The following is a 27,748-nucleotide window of genomic DNA, read 5'->3' on the forward strand; positions in this document are numbered from 1 at the left end:
CGTCCCGTGTTCAGTTTGCACACCTAATCATTAATAATAATAATACGTGTAGTGCTTGCTCTCATAACACTACTAGTAGTAGCGGTCACTGTTGCCCAAAATAATGGTACTTCTTTTATAGGCTTGAGGGAGATGAAAGGCAGAGCAAGAGTAGGGAGGATACATATGAACCCAAGACGTGCAGGTTGCACACTGATTTCAGTAGTGAGCTCTTAACGCGCTGAGCTAGATTTTGAGCCATTGGGCTTCCCTGCTCCATCATTTGAAGCGAGTTACGCTGGATGCTTTCCATGTTATGTGCGTACGAGTAGATTTGCACTGCTTGTAACTACTGCATGAATAGGGATGCTGCTCGTCCCTTTCAAGCTGTTTGCGCTTGTTTTAAACACTTTACGTTCGTATGAGCTGATTTGCACGGTCCGTACCTTTCGTCCGCCTTATTAATAAGAAAAAAGCAGGTATGGCATTACGTGTCCTAGCGCATATACCGACAAACATGCAGAAATAATGAGTGCATGCAATAATAGCACATTAAAGGTAAACGGTTGGCTTTGCCGACAAAGAGAAGCGCTGTCACGCTGTTCCCATCCCAACTCCCAGTGGCTGGCGAGTTAAGAGGTGAAGGGGAGGAGGAGGGCATTGACTAATGGCAGCAAATGGGTCCGCGCTATATAAAAACGCATAAAATAAATAAATAAAAGGAAGGTAGTGATTCCTAATGGTGAGTGTAGGAGGAAGCCTTGTGACAGATGTTGAGAGCCTTAAAGAGCTGAATTGATATGGGTAGGCAAAGATTTAAGTGGAAACGTATTTAAGAGTATGTGCGGAAGGGAATGAGATAACAAGCTCTGATGCTCTGAAGTCTGATGCCTAGGCACAGACAAATGGTGGTGCGCGATGTGCACGAGGGGGGGAGGGGGAGCGGCAGCCTTTGATGTCTGATGCCGAGGCACAGACAAATGGTGGTGTGTTATGTGGCTGACGTGCACGCGCCTGTCTCACATGAACTGTATGGGATCCGCAGCCGTTTTGGTAGACTTTTCTTTTCCGCTTACTATAATTCTCGCCAGCAATGCGCAAGCGCATTGGCAGGCGAGACCTAAAAACCTAAGGCAGACCCAAGAGACCTCAAGAACTTCCGGCCCATCTCTCTGCTCCCCTTCCCAGCCAAGGTCATCGAGAAAGCCGTCAACAGGCAGCTACCCCGATACCTCGAAGAAAACAGAATCCGGACCCTTCCCAGTGAGGGTTCCGCAGCAACCACAGCACAGAGACTGCCCTCATCGCCGCCACCGACGACATCAGGACCCTGCTGGACAATGGCGAGACCACAGCACTCATCCTCCTAGACCTTTCTGCCGCCTTCGACACCGTCTGCCATCGCACACTACGCGCACGCCTCCACGCCGCAGGGATCCGAGACAAGGCTCTGGATTGGATCACCTCCTTCCTCTCCTGCAGAACCCAGAGCGTCCGCCTCCCCCCATTCCATTCCAAAGCCTCCGAGATCATGTGCGGTGTACCCCAGGGATCCTCCCTCAGCCCGACGCTGTTCAACATTTACATGGTTCCGCTCGCACACGTAGCCCGACAGCACAACCTCAACATAATCTCCTACGCCGACGACACTCAGCTGATCCTCTCCCTCACCAAGGACCCCATCACCGCCAAAGCCAACCTCCACGAAGGAATGAAGGCCGTCGCCGACTGGATGAAGACCAGCCGTCTGAAGCTGAACTCGGACAAGACGGAGGTCCTCATCCTCAGCTCCAACCCTTCAGCTGGGACGACTCCTGGTGGTTGACGGCACTGGGGGCAGCCCCGACACCCACGGACCACGCACGCAAGCTGGGAATCATCCACCACTCAACGCTGTCAATGACCAAGCAAGTCAACGCCGGCTCCTCCTCCTGCTTCAACACCCTCTGCATGCTCCGCAAGATCTACGGATGGATCCCGACAGATGCAAGAAAGACAGTCACCCAGGCCCTCGTCAGCAGCAGACTCGATTACGGAAACGCCCTCTACATGGGAGCCCCGACCAAGCTCATCAAACGACTACAACGTATCCAAAATGCCTCGGCACAACTGATCCTTGACGTACCACGCAACGGTCACATCACTCCCCACCTGAGAAACCTGCACTGGCTCCCCGTCAACAAGAGGATATCCTTCAAGCTCCTCATCCACGCACACAAGGCACTCCACAAGACCGGCCCAGCCTACCTCAACAGACGGCTCTCCTTCTACTACCTTAACCACCAGCTCCGCTCAGCCGACCTCTCACTCGCCATCATCCCGCGCATCCAAAGAACAACCACCGGTGAGAGATCCTTCTCCCACCTCGCCGCCAAGACATGGAATACCCTCCCACCGAACCTACGACAGACCCAAGACCTGCTGACCTTCAGGAGGGTACTTAAGACCTGGCTGTTCGATCAGTAGCGCCCCCCCAGCGCCTTCAGACCCTCACAGGTATGTAGTACGCATTACAAATGATTAATTGATTGATTGATTGATGTGACTCTGTGATAGAAGAAGCACACATGTCCAAAATGCACCAAAATGTGGTCCTCATTGTGTTGGATAAAAACACACAATTGTGACACACATCTTTATACAATCCTCATTGTGATGGGAAAACACCAATCTCTGTAATAGGCAGCATAATATTTCTTGTGATAGATAAAGGCACACAAACCTGTTGTACAGAATTTAATATGGTTCTTAGTTACACCACTGCCTATCGGACCATAGGTCACATTTAAATAGGAGCTATTGTAAAGCACCAGAGAGCACAATCTTGTGACACACAGTATGAAATGGTTTTCAGTGTCCAGAACAAACGTTCATATGCTTGAAACATATAAAGTCGTGGCAGTGTGTATTACACGTTTAAAATATCAACACAAAACTGTAACATGCGTCATGATGTGCTCCTTTTTGCAATGGATAAAAGCTCACATGCTATACAGATGGTCACATGAATTGCATAACACGATGCAGTCTTCATTGTGATGGATGAAAATATGTGTGAGATGTTGTTTTCAGAGTGAGGTGTTATAGCGCAGAGTTAAAACACGCACTGTGATGTAATTCATATTCATTGACAACAGAGGGGACCAGTCTCTCACAGGAATGCACATGCAATGAGGAACAGGTTAGTTTCTATTAGGTATCTTAAGACATCTAGTGCTTGATGCACATGATGAACTCAAATGCATTTGTAGCTGTGTCACAGGGTCGAGGATGACTTATTGGAGGAGATTCCATACTCCCCGGTGACTAGGGTGAATGAGGCACTCTTCCTCTGTGTGCAGGCTTTTTCTCCGGTCTGTCCCTTTAAGGAACAAGACTCTGACACCCAAGAAGAAGGCGGTCAGCAAGTCCGGATGACGTCTCTGCCCCTTACCAATGGGAAGAGAGAGCCCCGCTGATGAAAGCGGAAATGGATGTTGGAACGGATGCTGAGGAAGAAGTGAGAACTGAAGAACGCGGAGAGAGCCAGGTGAACCAGAGCGCTTGGAGGAGAAATGGGACCTCATCGCCTGCAACAAGTGGGGAGGTAGCCCCTGCAGAGGAGGAGTCGCCAGGAGGCCAACCGTTTCACGCTTCGCTCTGCCACGCTCTAGGAGGAATGTGACTGAACAAGATACAGTCCGGCTGCGGGCTGCTCACGGGCACTGGGCTGGAAGGCAGCAAAGTAAGTAGAGGGCACACCTCTGCTAAACCGATGGGTTAACCGGACTACACTTGGTGGTGGTGGCTTCTTTGAGTGTGGTGATAGTCCCTGCACTGGCCCTCTACACTTCTACATATTGTCGATGTCCCGACGTTCACCGGTGGTTTTCTTATTTTCTTACCGAGGGACATACAAGTCCATGACTGACCTGGTGGCCTCATAAGAGGAAGAACAGAAGCAGTATTCATACCTAACCTCTACTAGCTGTGTAAACAGATGCACTAGGACGTGAAAAATAAAAACATATTCAAACCATACCTAATAAAAGGGATAAAAGAACCAAGTCGCACGTTGATTCCTACCGGGGCTTAACCCCTTCCTTGACGACCCGGTGACAAAAATATAATGTAATATAATCCTATTTGTGATTGAAAGAAGTTTATTCTTGGCAACAGTAGTTTAGATAATAGCACAACTTTGCAACAGACCCAGTGGCATGGTCATTGCTGTGATGGGAAAAAGCTAAGATATGTAATACACAACATTACACGGTCCTCGTTGTGATGAATAGCAAAAACCATTCGTGACACACACTACAATGTGATCCCAAGTAAAATAATAGTAGCACACTTATATAACACAAAAAAAACCTGTAACACTCAAAACTAAGGTCATTATGCAGGATATGAGCAATCTACTGGCATGATTGGGATTGTGACCCTGATGTGATACAAATAGCAACATACCTTAAGGCTTCTAGATCCTCTTCAATTCACAATACAAAGTGCTATATTTATTGTCATTGATTATTAGTGTGCTTGGATTACACGAGCATGCTGTTTTTTTAATTTGCAAAGGTTCTCTTGATTATTCTTAATATGCTTCTGCAGTAGCAGTATTTCATTATTTCTCATTTTCTTTTGAGAACATAATTTTTCCTTGAATAAGCATAAATGTAAAAAAAATGTGAACTATTCAGAATCAAGTAGAAGTAGTTAAATATTTCCTTTCTGCATATTTGCCTGTTGAGTGATCCCTACATCTATGCCATCTCCAATTTTTATTCTGATTCCTTCCGCTTCCCACTCTGAAACCCCATTATTCCGGCACTTATTAGAAGTGAATCTCAGATTGTTCCCTGGGTGGGAATGGGCTGAAGAAATGTTTGTGGACAGTTACAAAGTAACACATTTGCAGGCACACAAGTACTTTGCAGAGCACTAAAGCCCATGAAGATCACTATCCACACACACACAAATATTTACTCACATACAATAGTCGTCTTTTTCAAATTGTACATGTATATTTGTGCATATTAGCCCTTGGGCTATTCAGTACTGGAGATAAATGCTTTTCTATTGACCAGGCCTATATATAGCCGTCATTGTGATGGATAAGTGTCCACATTTCTATGATACAATACACTGTAATTTTATTTAGTTCCATAAGATCCATAAGATCATACACATTGGTAATATACAGCATTATGTTATAGGAGCTTTCTGTTAAAGTAATAAGTGATAATACTAAATCACATTAATGTGGTACTTTTTACGATGTCTAAAATAACATGAACCTGTTCAGTACAACATGATATTACTGCGATAGAAGCAGCACACATGTCTAGAATGGCCCAAAATGTGGTCCTCACTGCGTTTGATAAAAGACACAATTGTGACACACATCTTGATACGGTCCTCATTGTGATGAATAAAAGCACTTACCTCTGTAATAGGCTCCATAATAGTTCCTGTGTCAGATAAAGGCACACAACATTAGCCCTAGGGCCTTTTTGTGATGGAGATAAATTCATGTCCTATGTAACAGGTCTGTATAGAGCCATAATTGTGATGGATAAGTGGATAAGTACACACATTTCCAAGATAAAATACAATGTAGTTTTTTTTGAGCTACCCAAGATGATGCACCCTACAAAAACACAGCATAATGTTAAAGCAGCTTACTGTTAAAGGAGCTTTCTGTTAAAGGAATATGCAATAACACTAAATCACATTAATGTAGTGTTTTAATGATAGCTACATTAACATGAACTTGATCAATGCAACATGGTATGACTCTGTGATAGACTCCGCATAGTCGCTTGGCACGCCCTGCCATTGTGCAGACGCCGGCATTAATTTCGGGATTGTCCGAATTTTCAAGTCTAAGTTAAGAGCCAGTACTTTCTGAGCCCTATTGCATCTTGGCCGCATCGTCCGTGATAAGAATCGCTTCATCTGTAGCACTACCAAGTGCTCAGAGGTATTTTTGAACCTTGGTCGAACTCCAGGAAGCGTTAGAGAATCGGCTTCTCATAATTACACCGCATCTAGTCACTACAGGGGTCCCGGCTGGGATCTCTGTAAGTTGCTTTTATTCACTCACTTCACGGTGTCACCATTATTGGATGCATACCTTACTAGTGTTGAGCAGGTGCCCCACACACAGTCAGTCCTGAAGAGACCTTTTATCCACATAAGGTCGAAACGTCGTCGACAACTCCTAAAGAAGCAGACCGTTCTTTAAAATAAGTTGTCATCATTGGACAACTTAAATATTTATTTGAAAATTAATTAATAGGTCGCCTCTTTCTTTTGCAAAAAACGAATCCATATTAGAAACTTCATGTCACTCCTTTTTCACTATGTTTTGTTGTAATATGTTTAGTTTTTTTGCTGGTAATTATTCACTTGGGACACACATTCACTGTTTTCAAAATTGTATAAGTGTACATAAATGTGTAAATTGTTTATATATGTAAAATCTGTATTTTTTGTTGCTGGTATCTAAATATATTCTTCCAGTGTATATACCACTTACTTGTCTTTCATCTTTTCCTAATCACCCACATTGCCATTGTGCATTAATGTTATCATACCTTTAGAGTAATTTTCCACATGAGCCATTGTTTTTGTGTGAATACTTTACCCAGGCTCCCAGTGAGTAGGGTTCCCCTGTTAATTGTCCTATCTGTGATAGAAGAAGCACACAAGCCTAAAATACACTAAAATGTGGTCCTCATTGTGTTGGATAAAAACACACAATTGTGACACAAAACTTGATATGGTCCTCCTTGTGATGGAGAAAAAAACCAACCATAGTAATAGGCAGCATATTTCCTCTGGCAGACAAAGGCACTCAAACCTGTCTCACACAATTTAATATGGTCCTCAGTTTAACCCTTAAAGTGAACATAGGCTGAGGGAGAGGGGGGTGAATACCACTGAGGAGTTGCCTGCGGAGTGCATGACATGAGACCTGGCCTGTATTCCTCACGAGTCTCGTAATATGCTGCTCAATATGCTACATGTACTTCCTTGTTTTCAGATGTTGTCCTATTCCGTGAGGTGCCATAATGAGTCAGGCGATCCGTATACAACTGTTTTTAATGATGCCTGCGTGGGGGGTGGGGGGTTTTGTCTTTTGTATTTTACAAAATTGGAAATAAAGTTTAAAAAACAAAAAGAAAAAGTGAACATAGGAGCATAATCTCAAAATCTCAACACAATTCTGTAACATGCGCCATGATGTGCCCTTTTACTGCAATACATAAAAGCTCACATGCTATACACATGGTCACATGAATATTCACCTACCATGATGTAGTCCTCATTCTGATGGATAAAAACATGCACTTGATTTTTTTCTTTCAGAGTGCAGTGTAATATCACACAGAGTTAAAACATGCAGTGTGATGCTGTAATGAGTTTGATGGACTACAATTCATAAACAATTCATATTTACCGACAACATAGGGAACCATTCTCTCACTGGAATGCAGTCTTAATGAGGAACAGGTCTGTTTCTATGAAGTATCTTAAGGCAGCCTTATGATGGTATGCAAGCACATCACAAATTCTCGTCAATGAATTACAAATGAAGAGGTAAACCATCAGGCAGTTTTAGTGCACTGAATGATATTGCCCTCTTGGTGATGGTTAAAGCATGCATCTTTGTAAAACAGTGCATGAGATTGTCCTCTGTTATACATAGATACTGTCTCATATTACTAACAGACAGCATGATGTGCTACTTAATGTGATGTATCAAGGCAAACAATCTTGTAACACTTCAAGGCATCTAGTGATCATTGTACTTAATAAACCACATTAAATTGTAATATACTATGTAATATAATCCTATATGTGATGGAAAGAAGTTCATTCTTGGTAACAGTAGTTTAGATAATAGCACAACTCTGCAACAGGCCTAGTGGTATCGTCCTCGCAGTGCTAGGAAAAAGCTCAGATATGTAACACACAATATCATACGGTCCTCGTTGCGATGGATAAAAACAAACAATTGTGGTGCACACCAAGACTTGATTCAAAGTATAATAGTAGCTCACTTATAATAGGCAGCATATTTCCTCTGGCAGATGAAGGCACTCAAACCTGTCTCACTCAATTTAATATGGTCCTCAGTTCCACCCTTCACTGCTCCACTTTCAAACTCTACGATCCTAATGACATCACCAAAACATTAGCAACCACCAAACTCAACAACCATTTCAATGACCCAGTCCCCTCAAGTTGCCTCCCCCACATCTACCAAGTCATCTCCCCTCTCTGGACCAAAATAATCAACGCCTCGCTAGTGCAAGGGCACATACAGGACTGCCTAAAAACAGGCCAGGTCACCCCTATACTAAAGAAACCAACAGCTAACTCTTCCGACCCCAAACAAATTCGGCCCATAACCAACATTCCCATGCTAGCCAAGGTCCTGGAAAAATGTGTTCAACAACAACTGAACCAACACATCACGGACTTCAACCTTCTGAACACCCACCGATCGGGTTTCAGACCCGGCCATAGCACAGAAACAGCCATTTTACAAATAGTGGACGACGAAAAAAATCTAAAAAGACTGGAAAATAGGCTCAGTCCTTCAATGGTTCAAATCCTTTCTGGAAAACAGAACGCAATCTTTCATGGTGAACTAAAATCTATCGTGCTCCTCACCGAACCCTCTGGGTGTACCACAAGGCTCTACCCTATCCCCCACCCTATTCAACCTATATGTCGAACCGCTAACCAAACTACTACAGCAGGCAAACATAGCCTACCACATGTACGCGGATGACACTCAACTCTACATCAAGATCTCCTCCATTGAAGACATAATATCAATGAACATGGCACTCAAAAAGACCGTCCACTAGCTAACAACCAACTTCCTCAAGCTAAACTCACAAAAAACTGAATTTCTTCTAATCTCCCCCCTAATAATTCCCAGGAGAAAAAGGAATCGTTCAAGTTGATCACTGCACTTAACTGCATGCCAACTCTGGTCGACTCCACCAAATCACTTGGAATTACACTTGATAAGAACCTTAAAATGCAAGCACACATCAACCTGTTAGCTAAAAACGCAAGCTTTCACCTCAACTATCTCAGGAAAATGAAACCTTTCATCGAGAACCCGGACCTCAAAACTGCTGTTTAGTCCTTAGTCATATCAAGGCTGGAGTACGGATGCACCACCCTCGTGGGACTTCCCAAAATCTCAACCGCCCCATTAAAAGCCTGTATCAACGCCGCAGCTAGACTCCTAACAGGATCCAGAAAATTTTACCACATATCACCACACCTGAAAACACTCAACTGGCTTCCCTTTGAAGCTAGAATCCACCTAAAAATGGGATGCATCACTCACAAAGCACTTCACCACAATACTCCCCCGTACCTATCGTAAAAACTGACCTTATCTGGAGGATTCAGACGTTCTAGGAGTGCTAACAATCTACTTCTGAAACCCTCATGCTTCAGAAAGAAAAAAAACCCTGACAGAGCATTCTCCGGAGCAGCATCAAGAATATGGTACTCGCTTCCTCCCCACATCAGAAAAATCTCCTCTACTTTTCTGTTAAAAAAAGAAGCAAAATCATTCCTTATGTGTTCAATTCCTCCCATAAACTATCACATGGACCTTTTCCAGATGTACTCCGTATAGTTGCCCCCTCTTTCCCTCGAAAGACACCTTCGCTGCTCTCGACTCGTTGCTAGAAATACTGTTAAGCCTGCGACATTACGAACTTTGTAAAATAAGTCGATCTTATGTATGCTATTCGTTTTGCAATCTGTCCTATTTCGTATTGTGCCCCCATTGTAAAGCGCTCTGATAACCTTCGCTGGGTCTGCTCCGCACTATAGAAAACTCTAAAAATAAAATAAAATAAAAATGTGCCCTTTTTTGCAATACATAAAAGCTCACATGCTATACACATGGTCACATGAATATTCGCCTACCATGATGTAGTCCTCATTCTGATGGATAAAAACATGCATGTGATTTTTTTCTTCCAGAGTGCAGTATAATAGCACACAGAGTTAAAACATGCAGTGTGATGCTGTAATGAGTTTGATGTACTACAATTCCTAAACAATTCATATTTACTGACACCAGAGGGGACCAGTCTCTCACTGGAATGCGGTCTTAATGAGGAACAGGTCTGTTTCTATGAAGTATCTTAAGGCAGCCTTATGATGGTATGCAAGCACATCACAAATTCTCTGCAATGAATTACAAATGAAGAGGTAAACCATCAGGCAGTTTTAGTACACTGAATGATATTGCCCTCTTGGTGATGGTTAAAGCAGGCACATCTTTGTAAAACAGTGCATGAGATTGTCCTCTGTTATACATAGATACTGTCTCATATTGCTAACAGACAGCATGATGTGCTACTTAATGTGATGTATCAAGGCAAACAATCTTGTAACTTCAAGGTATCTAGTGATCATTGTACTTAATAAACCCACAATAAATTGTAATATACAATGTAATAAAATCCTATATGTGATGGAAAGAAGTTCATTCTTGGTAACAGTAGTTTAGATAATAGCACATCTCTGCAACAGGCATAGTGGTGTCGTCCTCACAGTGCTAGGAAAAAGCTCAGATATGTAACACACAATATCATACGGTCCTCGTTGCGATCTATAAAAACAAACAATTGTGATGCACACCAAGACTTGATTCAAAGTAAAATAGTAGCTCACTTATATAACACCCTAAAACACCTGTAACATTCCAAGCTATGGTTATTGTGCAGGGTATGAGCAAAGCACTGGAAAGATTGTGATTGTGACCCTGCTGTGATTCATGTAGATAAACACCTTTATACCCCTTCATCATTGGCTCAATTCACAACACCTTGGGCCAGATGTAGGTAATTCCGATTTAACGACTCTTAAATACCGACTCATACCGAATCGGTATTTAAGAGACGGTAAATTGGAAGAAGGCAGATGTAGGTAAAAAATTACCGATTCTGTAAGAGTCTGTATTTACCGATTCTGTAAATACCGAATCGGTATTTCACATTGATTCCTATGGGTCTTGAAGCCCATAGGAATCAATGTGAAATACCGAATCGGTATTTACAGAATCGGTAAATACCGAATCTTGCAAGGGTGCAGGGGGTGTCACTTTGACACCCTCTAGCACCCCAAATACAGGCATGTGTGACATGTGGCACACATACATGCCCTAAGGGCATGTCTGTGTGTCACATTGCACAGGTGTGCATGCACAAATGTGCATGCACACCTGAATTCTGTATTTTACCACCCAATAGGATAGGGTGGTAAAATACCGACTCTGAAGGGCCTGTGGCACTCTTTGGAGTGTCACCTACATATGAATTTACAGAATCGGTATATTTACCGATTCGGTAAAATACCGAAGTGGTAAATTTACCGAATCGGTAAATATACCGATTCTGTAAATTCAGACCCACCTACATCTCAAAAGCCAAATACCGGTCGGTAACGGCCGAAATCGGCCGTTACCGACCGGTATTTCTATACCTACATATGGCCCCAAGTGCTTAGTTTAGTATCATCATTTTGGATTACAGAGCAAGCTGCTTTTTAATTCACAAAGGTTGACTTGTGGACTATTAGCTTATAGCTACAGAGGATGTATTTCAAGGAGTAGTCTTCATTTTCTTTTGAGAATTCCATTTTCCCTTGAACAAGTTTACATGCTTACATTTCTGAAAATATTACAAAGCAAGTAGAAGTAATAACATTTGAAAAACATTTTCCCCTGTCACGTAATCCCTTCAGCTATGCCATTTCCAATTTTTAGTCTGATTCCTTTCACTTTCCATCCATGAAACAGATTTAATCCGGCACTTGTTTGAAGTGAATCTCAGATTGTTCCCTGGGTGGGAATGGGCTGAAGAATTGTTTGGGGACAGTTACAAAGTAACACATTTGGAGGCACACAAATACTTTGCAGAGCAACAAAGCCCTGTGAAGATCACTATCCACACACACAAAAATGTTTGCTCACATTCAATAGTCATCTTTTTCCAAGTGTACATATATACTTGTTCACATTAGCCTCTGTGCTTTTTTGTGATGGATCGTTCGATGGATGATGCATGTTCTATGGACCAGGCTGTATAGAACCGTCATTGTGACGTATAAGTGCATGCATTTCCAAGGTACAATACAATATAGTTTTTTTTGTTACTCAAGCTCATACATTTTACTAACACACAGCATAATGTTATACATGCTTTCTGTTAAAGGAATAAGTGATAACACTAATTCACATTTATGTGGTACTTTTAATGATGGCTAAATTAACATGAACTGTTTCAATACAATATTATGTTACTCTGTGATAGAAGAAGCACACTTGTCTAAAATGCACCAAAATGTGTCCTCATTGTGTTGGATAAAAACACACAGTTGTGACACACATCTTGATACGGTCCTCATTGTGATGGATAAAAACACTAACCTCTGTAATAGGCAGCATATTATTTCCTGTGGCAGATAAAGGCACACAACATTAGCCCTTGGGATTTTTTGTGATGGTGATAAATGCATGTCCTATGGACCAGGCCTGCATAGAGCAGTCAGTGTGATGGAAAAATGCATTCATTTCCAAGATAAAATACAATATAGTTTTCTGAGTTACCTAAGATCATACACATGACAACTAAACAGCATATTGTTAAAGCATCTTTCTGTTAAAGGAATATGCAAAAACTATAAATCACATTAATGTGGTATTTTTAATGATAGCTACATTATCATGAACTTGCTCAATGCAACATGATATTTCTCTGTGATAGAAGCACACATGCCTAAAATGCCCCAAAATATGGTCCTCATTGCATTGGATAAAAACATACAATTGTGACACACATCTTGATAAGGTCCTCATTGTGATGGATAAAAACACCAACCTCTCTAATAGGCAGCATATTTCCTCTGGCAGATAAAGGCACTCAAACCTGTCTCACACAATTTAATATGGTCCTCGGTTTAACGCTTAAAGTGCACATAGGAGCATAATCTCAATATATCAACACAATTCTGTAACATGCGTCATGATGTGCCCTTTTTTGCAATACATAAAAGCTCACATGCTATACACATGGTCCCATGAATATTCGCCTCCCACGATGTAGTCCTCATTCTGATGCATAAAAACATGCATGTGATTTTTTTTCTTTCAGAGTGCAGTGTAATAGCACACAGAGTTAAAACATGCAGTGTGATGCTGTTATAAGTGTGACGGACTACTAATCATAAACAATTCATATTTACTGACACCAGAGGGGACCAGTCTCTCACTGGAATGCAGTCTTAATGAGGAACAGGTCTGTTTCTATGAAGTATCTTAAGGCATCCTTATGATGGTATGCAAGTACATCACAAATTCTCTGCAATGAATTAGAAATGAAGAGGTAAACCATCAGGCAGTTTTAGTGCACTGCATGATATTGCCCTCTTGGTGATGGTTAAAGCATGCACATCTTTGTAAAACAGTGCATGAGATTGTCCTCTGTTATACATAGCTACTGTCTCATATTACTAACAGACATCATGATGTGCTACGTAATGTGATGTATCAAGGGAAACAATCTTGTAACACTTAAAGGCATCTAGTGAACATTGTACTTAATAAACCCACATTAATTTGTAATATACAATGTAATATAATCCTATATATGATGGAAAGAAGTTCATTCTTGGTAACAGTAGTTTAGAAAATAGCACAACTCTGCAACAGGCGTAGTGGTGTCGTCCTCACAGTGCTAAAAAAAAGCTCAGATATGTAACACACAATATCATACGGTCTTCGTTGCGATGGATAAAAAAAAACAATTGTGATGTACACGAACACTTGATTCAAAGTATAATAGTAGCTCACTTATATAACACCCCAAAACACCTGTAACATTCCAAGCTATGGTCATTGTGCAGGGTATGAGCAATCCACTGGAAAGATTGTGATTGTGACCCTGCTGTGATTCATGTAGACAAACAGCTTCATACCCTTTAATCATTGGCTCAATTCACAACACCAAGTGCTTCGTTTATTATCATCATTTTGGGATACAGAGCAAGCTGCTTTTTAATTCACAAAGGTTGTCTTGTGGACTGTTAGCTTATAGCTAAGGAGGATGTATTTCAAGGAGTACCCTTCATTTTCTTTTGAGAATTCCATTTTCCTTTGAACACGTTTACATGCTTACATTTCTGGAAATATTACAAAGCAAGTAGAAGTAATAACATTTGAAATACATTTTCCCCTGTCAAGTAATCCCTTCACCTATGCCATCTTCAATTTTTAGTCTGATTCCTTTCACTTCCCATCCTGGAAACAGATTTAATCCGGCACTTGTCAGAAGTGAATCTCAGATTGTTCCCTGGGTGGGAATGGGTTCAAGAATTGTTTGTGGACAGTTACTAAGTAACACATTTGGAGGCACACAAATACTATACAGAGCAACAAAGCCCTGTGAAGATCACTATCCACACACAAAAAATGTTTGCTCACATTCAATAGTCATCTTTTTCCAAGAGTACATATGTACTTGTTCACATTAGCCTCTGTGCTTTTTTGTGATGGATGGTTCGATGGATGATGCATGTTCTATGGACCAGGCTGTATAGAACCGTCATTGTGACGTATAAGTGCATGCATTTCCAAGGTACAATACAATATAGTTTTTTTTGTTACTCAAGCTCATACATTTTACTAATACACAGCATAATGTTATACATGCTTTCTGTTAAAGGAACAAGTGATAACACTGATTCACATTTATGTGGTACTTTTAATGATGGCTAAATTAACATGAACTGTTTCAATACAATATTATGTTACTCTGTGATAGAAGAAGCACACTTGTCTAATATGCACCAAAATGTGTCCCCATTGTGTTGGATAAAAACACACAGTTGTGACACACATCTTGATACGGTCCTCATTGTGATGGATAAAAACACTAACCTCTGTAATAGGCAGCATATTATTTCCTGTGGCAGATAAAGGCACACTACATTAGCCCTTGGGATTTTTGTGATGGTGATAAATTCATGTCCTATGGACCTGGCCTGCATAGAGCAGTCAGTGTGATGGAAAAATGCATTCATTTCCAAGATAAAATACAATATAGTTTTCTGAGTTACCTAAGATCATACACATGACAACTAAGCAGCATATTGTTAAAGCATCTTTCTGTTAACCCCTTCAGTGCTAATGACAAGGGTAACTCGTCATGGAGTTTCCATTGATTTCAATGGAAAGTCAATGGGAAGAGGTGGATGTACCTTAGCATCCAAGTGGTTAAAGGAATATGCAAAAACTATAAATCACATTAATGTGGTATTTTTAATGATAGCTACATTATCATGAACTTGCTCAATGCAACATGATATTTCTCTGTGATAGAAGCACACATGCCTAAAATGCCCCAAAATATGGTCCTCATTGCATTGGACAAAAGCATACAATTGTGACACACATCTTGATAAGGTCCTCATTGTGATGGATAAAAACACCAACCTCTCTAATAGGCAGCATATTTCCTCTGGCAGATAAAGGCACTCAAACCTGTCTCACACAATTTAATATGGTCCTCGGTTTAACCCTTAAAGTGCACATAGGAGCATAATCTCAATATCTCAACACAATTCTGTAACATGCGTCATGATGTGCCCTTTTTTGCAATACATAAAAGCTCACATGCTATTCACATGGTCCCATGAATATTCGCCTCCCACGATGTAGTCCTCATTCTGATGCATAAAAACATGCATGTGATTTTTTTTCTTTCAGAGTGCAGTGTAATTGCACACAGAGTTAAAACATGCAGTGTGATGCTGTTATGAGTTTGACGGACTACTAATCATAAACAATTCATATTTACTGACACCAGAGGGGACCAGTCTCTCACTGGAATGCAGTCTTAATGAGGAACAGGTCTGTTTCTATGAAGTATCTTAAGGCAGCCTTATGATGGTATGCAAGTACATCACAAATTCTCTGCAATGAATTAGAAATGAAGAGGTAAACCATCAGGCAGTTTTAGTGCACTGCATGATATTGCCCTCTTGGTGATGGTTAAAGCATGCACATCTTTGTAAAACAGTGCATGAGATTGTCCTCTGTTATACATAGCTACTGTCTCATATTACTAACAGACATCATGATGTGCTACGTAATGTGATGTATCAAGGGAAACAATCTTGTAACACTTAAAGGCATCTAGTGAACATTGTAATTAATAAACGCACATTAATTTGTAATATACAATGTAATATAATCCTATATGTGATGGAAAGAAGTTCATTCTTGGTAACAGTAGTTTAGAAAATAGCACAACTCTGCAACAGGCGTAGTGGTGTCGTCCTCGCAGTGCTAGAAAAAAGCTCAGATATGCAACACACAATATCATACGGTCCTCGTTGCGATGGATAAAAACAAACAATTGTGATGCACACGAACACTTGATTCAAAGTATAATAGTAGCTCACTTATATAACACCCCAAAACACCTGTAACATTCCAAGCTATGGTCATTGTGCAGGGTATGAGCAATCCACTGGAAAGATTGTGACCCTGCTGCGATTCATGTAGACAAACAGCTTCATACCCTTTAATCATTGGCTCAATTCACAACACCAAGTGCTTCGTTTATTATCATCATTTTGGGATACAGAGCAAGCTGCTTTTTAATTCACAAAGGTTGTCCTGTGGACTGTTAGCTTATAGCTAAGGAGGATGTATTTCAAGGAGTACCCTTCATTTTCTTTTGAGAATTCCATTTTCCTTTGAACACGTTTACATGCTTACATTTCTGGAAATATTACAAAGCAAGTAGAAGTAATAACAATCGAAAAACATTTTCCCCTGTCAAGTAATCCCTTCACCTATGCCATCTTCAATTTTTAGTCTGATTCCTTTCACTTCCCATCCTGGAAACAGATTTAATCCGGCACTTGTCAGAAGTGAATCTCAGATTGTTCCCTGGGTGGGAATGGGTTCAAGAATTGTTTGTGGACAGTTACTAAGTAACACATTTGGAGGCACACAAATACTATACAGAGCAACAAAGCCCTGTGAAGATCACTATCCACACACAAAAAATGTTTGCTCACATTCAATAGTCATCTTTTTCCAAGAGTACATATGTACTTGTTCACATTAGCCTCTGTGCTTTTTTGTGATGGATGGTTCGATGGATGATGCATGTTCTATGGACCAGGCTGTATAGAACCGTCATTGTGACGTATAAGTGCATGCATTTCCAAGGTACAATACAATATAGTTTTTTTTGTTACTCAAGCTCATACATTTTACTAATACACAGCATAATTTTATACATGCTTTCTGTTAAAGGAACAAGTGATAACACTAATTCACATTTATGTGGTACTTTTAATGATGGCTAAATTAACATGAACTGTTTCAATACAATATTATGTTACTCTGTGATATAAGAAGCACACTTGTCTAATATGCACCAAAATGTGTCCTCATTGTGTTGGATAAAAACACACAGTTGTGACACACATCTTGATACGGTCCTCATTGTGATGGATAAAAACACTAACCTCTGTAATAGGCAGCATATTATTTCCTGTGGCAGATAAAGGCACACAACATTAGCCCTTGGGATTTTTTGTGATGGTGATAAATTCATGTCCTATGGACCAGGCCTGCATAGAGCAGTCAGTGTGATGGAAAAATGCATTCATTTCCAAGATAAAATACAATATAGTTTTCTGAGTTACCTAAGATCATACACATGACAACTAAACAACATATTGTTAAAGCATCTTTCTGTTAAAGGAATATGCAAAAACTATAAATCACATTAATGTGGTATTTTTAATGATAGCTACATTATCATGAACTTGCTCAATGCAACATGATATTTCTCTGTGATAGAAGCACACATGCCTAAAATGCCCCAAAATATGGTCCTCATTGCATTGGACAAAAACATACAATTGTGACACACATCTTGATAAGGTCCTCATTGTGATGGATAAAAACACCAACCTCTCTAATAGGCAGCATATTTCCTCTGGCATATAAAGGCACTCAAACCTGCCTCACACAATTTAATATGGTCCTCGGTTTAACCCTTAAAGTACACATAGGAGCATAATCTCAATATCTCAACACAATTCTGTAACATGCGTCATGATGTGCCCTTTTTTGCAATACATAAAAGCTCACATGCTATACACATGGTCCCATGAATATTCGCCTCCCACGATGTAGTCCTCATTCTGATGCATAAAAACATGCATGTGATTTTTTTTCTTTCAGAGTGCAGTGTAATTGCACACGGAGTTAAAACATGCAGTGTGATGCTGTTATGAGTTTGACGGACTACTAATCATAAACAATTCATATTTACTGACACCAGAGGGGACCAGTCTCTCACTGGAATGCAGTCTTAATGAGGAACAGGTCTGTTTCTATGAAGTATCTTAAGGCAGCCTTATGATGGCATGCAAGTACATCACAAATTCTCTGCAATGAATTAGAAATGAAGAGGTAAACCATCAGGCAGTTTTAGTGCACTGCATGATATTGCCCTCTTGGTGATGGTTAAAGCATGCACATCTTTGTAAAACAGTGCATGAGATTGTCCTCTGTTATACATAGCTACTGTCTCATATTACTAACAGACATCATGATGTGCTACGTAATGTGATGTATCAAGGGAAACAATCTTGTAACACTTAAAGGCATCTAGTGAACATTGTACTTAATAAAACCACATTAATTTGTAATATACAATGTTATATAATCCTATATGTGATGGAAAGAAGTTCATTCTTGGTAACAGTAGTTTAGAAAATAGCACAACTCTGCAACAGGCGTAGTGGTGTCGTCCTCGCAGTGCTAGGAAAAAGCTCAGATATGTAACACACAATATCATACGGTCCTCGTTGCGATGGATAAAAACAAACAATTGTGATGCACACGAACACTTGATTCAAAGTATAATAGTAGCTCACTTATATAACACCCCAAAACACCTGTAACATTCCAAGCTATGGTCATTGTGCAGGGTATGAGCAATCCACTGGAAAGATTGTGACCCTGCTGCGATTCATGTAGACAAACAGCTTCATACCCTTTAATCATTGGCTCAATTCACAACACCAAGTGCTTCGTTTATTATCATCATTTTGGGATACAAAGCAAGCTGCTTTTTAATTCACAAAGGTTGTCCTGTGGACTGTTAGCTTATAGCTAAGGAGGATGTATTTCAAGGAGTACCCTTCATTTTCTTTTGAGAATTCCATTTTCCTTTGAACACGTTTACATGCTTACATTTCTGGAAATATTACAAAGCAAGTAGAAGTAATAACAATCGAAAAACATTTTCCCCTGTCAAGTAATCCCTTCACCTATGCCATCTTCAATTTTTAGTCTGATTCCTTTCACTTCCCATCCTGGAAACAGATTTAATCCGGCACTTGTCAGAAGTGAATCTCAGATTGTTCCCTGGGTGGGAATGGGTTCAAGAATTGTTTGTGGACAGTTACTAAGTAACACATTTGGAGGCACACAAATACTATACAGAGCAACAAAGCCCTGTGAAGATCACTATCCACACACAAAAAATGTTTGCTCACATTCAATAGTCATCTTTTTCCAAGAGTACATATGTACTTGTTCACATTAGCCTCTGTGCTTTTTTGTGATGGATGGTTCGATGGATGATGCATGTTCTATGGACCAGGCTGTATAGAACCGTCATTGTGACGTATAAGTGCATTCATTTCCAAGGTACAATACAATATAGTTTTTTTTGTTACTCAAGCTCATACATTTTACTAATACACAGCATAATGTTATACATGCTTTCTGTTAAAGGAACAAGTGATAACACTGATTCACATTTATGTGGTACTTTTAATGATGGCTAAATTAACATGAACTGTTTCAATACAATATTATGTTACTCTGTGATAGAAGAAGCACACTTGTCTAATATGCACCAAAATGTGTCCCCATTGTGTTGGATAAAAACACACAGTTGTGACACACATCTTGATACGGTCCTCATTGTGATGGATAAAAACACTAACCTCTGTAATAGGCAGCATATTATTTCCTGTGGCAGATAAAGGCACACAACATTAGCCCTTGGGATTTTTTGTGATGGTGATAAATTCATGTCCTATGGACCTGGCCTGCATAGAGCAGTCAGTGTGATGGAAAAATGCATTCATTTCCAAGATAAAATACAATATAGTTTTCTGAGTTACCTAAGATCATACACATGACAACTAAGCAGCATATTGTTAAAGCATCTTTCTGTTAAAGGAATATGCAAAAACTATAAATCACATTAATGTGGTATTTTTAATGATAGCTACATTATCATGAACTTGCTCAATGCAACATGATATTTCTCTGTGATAGAAGCACACATGCCTAAAATGCCCCAAAATATGGTCCTCATTGCATTGGACAAAAGCATACAATTGTGACACACATCTTGATAAGGTCCTCATTGTGATGGATAAAAACACCAACCTCTCTAATAGGCAGCATATTTCCTCTGGCAGATAAAGGCACTCAAACCTGTCTCACACAATTTAATATGGTCCTCGGTTTAACCCTTAAAGTGCACATAGGAGCATAATCTCAATATCTCAACACAATTCTGTAACATGCGTCATGATGTGCCCTTTTTTGCAATACATAAAAGCTCACATGCTATACACATGGTCCCATGAATATTCGCCTCCCACGATGTAGTCCTCATTCTGATGCATAAAAACATGCATGTGATTTTTTTTCTTTCAGAGTGCAGTGTAATTGCACACAGAGTTAAAACATGCAGTGTGATGCTGTTATGAGTTTGACGGACTACTAATCATAAACAATTCATATTTACTGACACCAGAGGGGACCAGTCTCTCACTGGAATGCAGTCTTAATGAGGAACAGGTCTGTTTCTATGAAGTATCTTAAGGCAGCCTTATGATGGTATGCAAGTACATCACAAATTCTCTGCAATGAATTAGAAATGAAGAGGTAAACCATCAGGCAGTTTTAGTGCACTGCATGATATTGCCCTCTTGGTGATGGTTAAAGCATGCACATCTTTGTAAAACAGTGCATGAGATTGTCCTCTGTTATACATAGCTACTGTCTCATATTACTAACAGACATCATGATGTGCTACGTAATGTGATGTATCAAGGGAAACAATCTTGTAACACTTAAAGGCATCTAGTGAACATTGTAATTAATAAACGCACATTAATTTGTAATATACAATGTAATATAATCCTATATGTGATGGAAAGAAGTTCATTCTTGGTAACAGTAGTTTAGAAAATAGCACAACTCTGCAACAGGCGTAGTGGTGTCGTCCTCGCAGTGCTAGGAAAAAGCTCAGATATGTAACACACAATATCATACGGTCCTCGTTGCGATGGATAAAAACAAACAATTGTGATGCACACGAACACTTGATTCAAAGTATAATAGTAGCTCACTTATATAACACCCCAAAACACCTGTAACATTCCAAGCTATGGTCATTGTGCAGGGTATGAGCAATCCACTGGAAAGATTGTGACCCTGCTGCGATTCATGTAGACAAACAGCTTCATACCCTTTAATCATTGGCTCAATTCACAACACCAAGTGCTTCGTTTATTATCATCATTTTGGGATACAGAGCAAGCTGCTTTTTAATTCACAAAGGTTGTCCTGTGGACTGTTAGCTTATAGCTAAGGAGGATGTATTTCAAGGAGTACCCTTCATTTTCTTTTGAGAATTCCATTTTCCTTTGAACACGTTTACATGCTTACATTTCTGGAAATATTACAAAGCAAGTAGAAGTAATAACAATCGAAAAACATTTTCCCCTGTCAAGTAATCCCTTCACCTATGCCATCTTCAATTTTTAGTCTGATTCCTTTCACTTCCCATCCTGGAAACAGATTTAATCCGGCACTTGTCAGAAGTGAATCTCAGATTGTTCCCTGGGTGGGAATGGGTTCAAGAATTGTTTGTGGACAGTTACTAAGTAACACATTTGGAGGCACACAAATACTATACAGAGCAACAAAGCCCTGTGAAGATCACTATCCACACACAAAAAATGTTTGCTCACATTCAATAGTCATCTTTTTCCAAGAGTACATATGTACTTGTTCACATTAGCCTCTGTGCTTTTTTGTGATGGATGGTTCGATGGATGATGCATGTTCTATGGACCAGGCTGTATAGAACCGTCATTGTGACGTATAAGTGCATGCATTTCCAAGGTACAATACAATATAGTTTTTTTTGTTACTCAAGCTCATACATTTTACTAATACACAGCATAATTTTATACATGCTTTCTGTTAAAGGAACAAGTGATAACACTAATTCACATTTATGTGGTACTTTTAATGATGGCTAAATTAACATGAACTGTTTCAATACAATATTATGTTACTCTGTGATATAAGAAGCACACTTGTCTAATATGCACCAAAATGTGTCCTCATTGTGTTGGATAAAAACACACAGTTGTGACACACATCTTGATACGGTCCTCATTGTGATGGATAAAAACACTAACCTCTGTAATAGGCAGCATATTATTTCCTGTGGCAGATAAAGGCACACAACATTAGCCCTTGGGATTTTTTGTGATGGTGATAAATTCATGTCCTATGGACCAGGCCTGCATAGAGCAGTCAGTGTGATGGAAAAATGCATTCATTTCCAAGATAAAATACAATATAGTTTTCTGAGTTACCTAAGATCATACACATGACAACTAAACAGCATATTGTTAAAGCATCTTTCTGTTAAAGGAATATGCAAAAACTATAAATCACATTAATGTGGTATTTTTAATGATAGCTACATTATCATGAACTTGCTCAATGCAACATGATATTTCTCTGTGATAGAAGCACACATGCCTAAAATGCCCCAAAATATGGTCCTCATTGCATTGGACAAAAACATACAATTGTGACACACATCTTGATAAGGTCCTCATTGTGATGGATAAAAACACCAACCTCTCTAATAGGCAGCATATTTCCTCTGGCATATAAAGGCACTCAAACCTGTCTCACACAATTTAATATGGTCCTCGGTTTAACCCTTAAAGTACACATAGGAGCATAATCTCAATATCTCAACACAATTCTGTAACATGCGTCATGATGTGCCCTTTTTTGCAATACATAAAAGCTCACATGCTATACACATGGTCCCATGAATATTCGCCTCCCACGATGTAGTCCTCATTCTGATGCATAAAAACATGCATGTGATTTTTTTTCTTTCAGAGTGCAGTGTAATTGCACACGGAGTTAAAACATGCAGTGTGATGCTGTTATGAGTTTGACGGACTACTAATCATAAACAATTCATATTTACTGACACCAGAGGGGACCAGTCTCTCACTGGAATGCAGTCTTAATGAGGAACAGGTCTGTTTCTATGAAGTATCTTAAGGCAGCCTTATGATGGCATGCAAGTACATCACAAATTCTCTGCAATGAATTAGAAATGAAGAGGTAAACCATCAGGCAGTTTTAGTGCACTGCATGATATTGCCCTCTTGGTGATGGTTAAAGCATGCACATCTTTGTAAAACAGTGCATGAGATTGTCCTCTGTTATACATAGCTACTGTCTCATATTACTAACAGACATCATGATGTGCTACGTAATGTGATGTATCAAGGGAAACAATCTTGTAACACTTAAAGGCATCTAGTGAACATTGTACTTAATAAACCCACATTAATTTGTAATATACAATGTTATATAATCCTATATGTGATGGAAAGAAGTTCATTCTTGGTAACAGTAGTTTAGAAAATAGCACAACTCTGCAACAGGCGTAGTGGTGTCGTCCTCGCAGTGCTAGGAAAAAGCTCAGATATGTAACACACAATATCATACGGTCCTCGTTGCGATGGATAAAAACAAACAATTGTGATGCACACGAACACTTGATTCAAAGTATAATAGTAGCTCACTTATATAACACCCCAAAACACCTGTAACATTCCAAGCTATGGTCATTGTGCAGGGTATGAGCAATCCACTGGAAAGATTGTGACCCTGCTGCGATTCATGTAGACAAACAGCTTCATACCCTTTAATCATTGGCTCAATTCACAACACCAAGTGCTTCGTTTATTATCATCATTTTGGGATACAGAGCAAGCTGCTTTTTAATTCACAAAGGTTGTCTTGTGGACTGTTAGCTTATAGCTAAGGAGGATGTATTTCAAGGAGTACCCTTCATTTTCTTTTGAGAATTCCATTTTCCTTTGAACCCGTTTACATGCTTACATTTCTGGAAATATTACAAAGCAAGTAGAAGTAATAACATTTGAAAAACATTTTCCCCTGTCAAGTAATCCCTTCACCTATGCCATCTTCAATTTTTAGTCTGATTCCTTTCACTTCCCATCCTGGAAACAGATTTAATCCGGCACTTGTCAGAAGTGAATCTCAGATTGTTCCCTGGGTGGGAATGGGTTCAAGAATTGTTTGTGGACAGTTACTAAGTAACACATTTGGAGGCACACAAATACTATACAGAGCAACAAAGCCCTGTGAAGATCACTATCCACACACAAAAAATGTTTGCTCACATTCAATAGTCATCTTTTTCCAAGAGTACATATGTACTTGTTCACATTAGCCTCTGTGCTTTTTTGTGATGGATCGTTCGATGGATGATGCATGTTCTATGGACCAGGCTGTATAGAACCGTCATTGTGACGTATAAGTGCATGCATTTCCAAGGTACAATACAATATAGTTTTTTTTGTTACTCAAGCTCATACATTTTACTAATACACAGCATAATTTTATACATGCTTTCTGTTAAAGGAACAAGTGATAACACTAATTCACATTTATGTGGTACTTTTAATGATGGCTAAATTAACATGAACTGTTTCAATACAATATTATGTTACTCTGTGATATAAGAAGCACACTTGTCTAATATGCACCAAAATGTGTCCTCATTGTGTTGGATAAAAACACACAGTTGTGACACACATCTTGATACGGTCCTCATTGTGATGGATAAAAACACTAACCTCTGTAATAGGCAGCATATTATTTCCTGTGGCAGATAAAGGCACACAACATTAGCCCTTGGGATTTTTTGTGATGGTGATAAATTCATGTCCTATGGACCAGGCCTGCATAGAGCAGTCAGTGTGATGGAAAAATGCATTCATTTCCAAGATAAAATACAATATAGTTTTCTGAGTTACCTAAGATCATACACATGACAACTAAACAGCATATTGTTAAAGCATCTTTCTGTTAAAGGAATATGCAAAAACTATAAATCACATTTATGTGGTATTTTTAATGATAGCTACATTATCATGAACTTGCTCAATGCAACATGATATTTCTCTGTGATAGAAGCACACATGCCTAAAATGCCCCAAAATATGGTCCTCATTGCATTGGACAAAAACATACAATTGTGACACACATCTTGATAAGGTCCTCATTGTGATGGATAAAAACACCAACCTCTCTAATAGTCAGCATATTTCCTCTGGCATATAAAGGCACTCAAACCTGTCTCACACAATTTAATATGGTCCTCGGTTTAACCCTTAAAGTACACATAGGAGCATAATCTCAATATCTCAACACAATTCTGTAACATGCGTCATGATGTGCCCTTTTTTGCAATACATAAAAGCTCACATGCTATACACATGGTCCCATGAATATTCGCCTCCCACGATGTAGTCCTCATTCTGATGCATAAAAACATGCATGTGATTTTTTTTCTTTCAGAGTGCAGTGTAATTGCACACGGAGTTAAAACATGCAGTGTGATGCTGTTATGAGTTTGACGGACTACTAATCATAAACAATTCATATTTACTGACACCAGAGGGGACCAGTCTCTCACTGGAATGCAGTCTTAATGAGGAACAGGTCTGTTTCTATGAAGTATCTTAAGGCAGCCTTATGATGGCATGCAAGTACATCACAAATTCTCTGCAATGAATTAGAAATGAAGAGGTAAACCATCAGGCAGTTTTAGTGCACTGCATGATATTGCCCTCTTGGTGATGGTTAAAGCATGCACATCTTTGTAAAACAGTGCATGAGATTGTCCTCTGTTATACATAGCTACTGTCTCATATTACTAACAGACATCATGATGTGCTACGTAATGTGATGTATCAAGGGAAACAATCTTGTAACACTTAAAGGCATCTAGTGAACATTGTACTTAATAAACCCACATTAATTTGTAATATACAATGTTATATAATCCTATATGTGATGGAAAGAAGTTCATTCTTGGTAACAGTAGTTTAGAAAATAGCACAACTCTGCAACAGGCGCAGTGGTGTCGTCCTCGCAGTGCTAGGAAAAAGCTCAGATATGTAACACACAATATCATACGGTCCTCGTTGCGATGGATAAAAACAAACAATTGTGATGCACACGAACACTTGATTCAAAGTATAATAGTAGCTCACTTATATAACACCCCAAAACACCTGTAACATTCCAAGCTATGGTCATTGTGCAGGGTATGAGCAATCCACTGGAAAGATTGTGACCCTGCTGCGATTCATGTAGACAAACAGCTTCATACCCTTTAATCATTGGCTCAATTCACAACACCAAGTGCTTCGTTTATTATCATCATTTTGGGATACAGAGCAAGCTGCTTTTTAATTCACAAAGGTTGTCCTGTGGACTGTTAGCTTATAGCTAAGGAGGATGTATTTCAAGGAGTACCCTTCATTTTCTTTTGAGAATTCCATTTTCCTTTGAACACGTTTACATGCTTACATTTCTGGAAATATTACAAAGCAAGTAGAAGTAATAACAATCGAAAAACATTTTCCCCTGTCAAGTAATCCCTTCACCTATGCCATCTTCAATTTTTAGTCTGATTCCTTTCACTTCCCATCCTGGAAACAGATTTAATCCGGCACTTGTCAGAAGTGAATCTCAGATTGTTCCCTGGGTGGGAATGGGTTCAAGAATTGTTTGTGGACAGTTACTAAGTAACACATTTGGAGGCACACAAATACTATACAGAGCAACAAAGCCCTGTGAAGATCACTATCCACACACAAAAAATGTTTGCTCACATTCAATAGTCATCTTTTTCCAAGAGTACATATGTACTTGTTCACATTAGCCTCTGTGCTTTTTTGTGATGGATCGTTCGATGGATGATGCATGTCCTATGGACCAGGCTGTATAGAACCGTCATTGTGTCGTATAAGTGCATGCATTTCCAAGGTACAATACAATATAGTTTTTTTTGTTACTCAAGCTCATACATTTTACTAATACACAGCATAATGTTATACATGCTTTCTGTTAAAGGAATAAGTGATAACACTAATTCACATTAATGTGGTACTTTTAATGATGGCTAAATTAACATGAACTTTTTCAATACAATATTATGTTACTCTGTGATAGAAGAAGCACACTTGTCTAAAATGCACCAAAATGTGTCCTCATTGTGTTGGACAAAAACACACAGTTGTGACAGACATCTTGATACGGTCCTCATTGTGATGGATAAAAACACTAACCTCTGTAATAGGCAGCATATTATTTCCTGTGGCAGATAAAGGCACACAACATTAGCCCTTGGGTTTTGTTGTGATGGTGATAAATTGCTTTCCTACGGACCAGGCCTGCATAGAGCAGTCAGTGTGATGGAAAAATGCATTCATTTCCAAGATAAAATACAATATAGTTTTCTGAGTTACCTAA

This window comes from Lissotriton helveticus, chromosome 5_1 (genome assembly GCF_964261635.1).
Source record: "Lissotriton helveticus chromosome 5_1, aLisHel1.1, whole genome shotgun sequence".
NCBI classification, from domain to species: domain Eukaryota; kingdom Metazoa; phylum Chordata; class Amphibia; order Caudata; family Salamandridae; genus Lissotriton; species Lissotriton helveticus.